Raw genomic sequence first — 2,500 nt, 5'->3', positions numbered from 1 at the left:
TAGGGTTAGGGTTAGGGTTAGGGTTAGGGTTAGGGTTAGGGTTAGGGTTAGGGTTAGGGTTAGGGTTAGGGTTAGGGTTAGGGTTAGGGTTAGGGTTAGGGTTAGGGTTAGGGTTAGGGTTAGGGTTAGGGTTAGGGTTAGGGTTAGGGTTAGGGTTAGGGTTAGGGTTAGGGTTAGGGTTAGGGTTAGGGTTAGGGTTAGGGTTAGGGTTAGGGTTAGGGTTAGGGTTAGGGTTAGGGTTAGGGTTAGGGTTAGGGTTAGGGTTAGGGTTAGGGTTAGGGTTAGGGTTAGGGTTAGGGTTAGGGTTAGGGTTAGGGTTAGGGTTAGGGTTAGGGTTAGGGTTAGGGTTAGGGTTAGGGTTAGGGTTAGGGTTAGGGTTAGGGTTAGGGTTAGGGTTAGGGTTAGGGTTAGGGTTAGGGTTAGGGTTAGGGTTAGGGTTAGGGTTAGGGTTAGGGTTAGGGTTAGGGTTAGGGTTAGGGTTAGGGTTAGGGTTAGGGTTAGGGTTAGGGTTAGGGTTAGGGTTAGGGTTAGGGTTAGGGTTAGGGTTAGGGTTAGGGTTAGGGTTAGGGTTAGGGTTAGGGTTAGGGTTAGGGTTAGGGTTAGGGTTAGGGTTAGGGTTAGGGTTAGGGTTAGGGTTAGGGTTAGGGTTAGGGTTAGGGTTAGGGTTAGGGTTAGGGTTAGGGTTAGGGTTAGGGTTAGGGTTAGGGTTAGGGTTAGGGTTAGGGTTAGGGTTAGGGTTAGGGTTAGGGTTAGGGTTAGGGTTAGGGTTAGGGTTAGGGTTAGGGTTAGGGTTAGGGTTAGGGTTAGGGTTAGGGTTAGGGTTAGGGTTAGGGTTAGGGTTAGGGTTAGGGTTAGGGTTAGGGTTAGGGTTAGGGTTAGGGTTAGGGTTAGGGTTAGGGTTAGGGTTAGGGTTAGGGTTAGGGTTAGGGTTAGGGTTAGGGTTAGGGTTAGGGTTAGGGTTAGGGTTAGGGTTAGGGTTAGGGTTAGGGTTAGGGTTAGGGTTAGGGTTAGGGTTAGGGTTAGGGTTAGGGTTAGGGTTAGGGTTAGGGTTAGGGTTAGGGTTAGGGTTAGGGTTAGGGTTAGGGTTAGGGTTTAGGGTTAGGGTTAGGGTTAGGGTTAGGGTTAGGGTTAGGGTTAGGGTTAGGGTTAGGGTTAGGGTTAGGGTTAGGGTTAGGGTTAGGGTTAGGGTTAGGGTTAGGGTTAGGGTTAGGGTTAGGGTTAGGGTTAGGGTTAGGGTTAGGGTTAGGGTTAGGGTTAGGGTTAGGGTTAGGGTTAGGGTTAGGGTTAGGGTTAGGGTTAGGGTTAGGGTTAGGGTTAGGGTTAGGGTTAGGGTTAGGGTTAGGGTTAGGGTTAGGGTTAGGGTTAGGGTTAGGGTTAGGGTTAGGGTTAGGTTAGGGTTAGGGTTAGGGTTAGGGTTAGGGTTAGGGTTAGGGTTAGGGTTAGGGTTAGGGTTAGGGTTAGGGTTAGGGTTAGGGTTAGGGTTAGGGTTAGGGTTAGGGTTAGGGTTAGGGTTAGGGTTAGGGTTAGGGTTAGGGTTAGGGTTAGGGTTAGGGTTAGGGTTAGGGTTAGGGTTAGGGTTAGGGTTAGGGTTAGGGTTAGGGTTAGGGTTAGGGTTAGGGTTAGGGTTAGGGTTAGGGTTAGGGTTAGGGTTAGGGTTAGGGTTAGGGTTAGGGTTAGGGTTAGGGTTAGGGTTAGGGTTAGGGTTAGGGTTAGGGTTAGGGTTAGGGTTAGGGTTAGGGTTAGGGTTAGGGTTAGGGTTAGGGTTAGGGTTAGGGTTAGGGTTAGGGTTAGGGTTAGGGTTAGGGTTAGGGTTAGGGTTAGGGTTAGGGTTAGGGTTAGGGTTAGGGTTAGGGTTAGGGTTAGGGTTAGGGTTAGGGTTAGGGTTAGGGTTAGGGTTAGGGTTAGGGTTAGGGTTAGGGTTAGGGTTAGGGTTAGGGTTAGGGTTAGGGTTAGGGTTAGGGTTAGGGTTAGGGTTAGGGTTAGGGTTAGGGTTAGGGTTAGGGTTAGGGTTAGGGTTAGGGTTAGGGTTAGGGTTAGGGTTAGGGTTAGGGTTAGGGTTAGGGTTAGGGTTAGGGTTAGGGTTAGGGTTAGGGTTAGGGTTAGGGTTAGGGTTAGGGTTAGGGTTAGGGTTAGGGTTAGGGTTAGGGTTAGGGTTAGGGTTAGGGTTAGGGTTAGGGTTAGGGTTAGGGTTAGGGTTAGGGTTAGGGTTAGGGTTAGGGTTAGGGTTAGGGTTAGGGTTAGGGTTAGGGTTAGGGTTAGGGTTAGGGTTAGGGTTAGGGGTTAGGGTTAGGGTTAGGGTTAGGGTTAGGGTTAGGGTTAGGGTTAGGGTTAGGGTTAGGGTTAGGGTTAGGGTTAGGGTTAGGGTTAGGGTTAGGGTTAGGGTTAGGGTTAGGGTTAGGGTTAGGGTTAGGGTTAGGGTTAGGGTTAGGGTTAGGGTTAGGGTTAGGGTTAGGGTTAGGGTTAGGGTTAGGGTTAGGGTTAGGGTTAGGGTTAGGGTTAG

Source organism: Littorina saxatilis, linkage group LG3 (genome assembly GCF_037325665.1).
Source record: "Littorina saxatilis isolate snail1 linkage group LG3, US_GU_Lsax_2.0, whole genome shotgun sequence".
Classification (NCBI taxonomy): Eukaryota; Metazoa; Mollusca; class Gastropoda; order Littorinimorpha; family Littorinidae; genus Littorina; species Littorina saxatilis.
Note: the sequence above shows the minus strand (reverse complement) of the source record.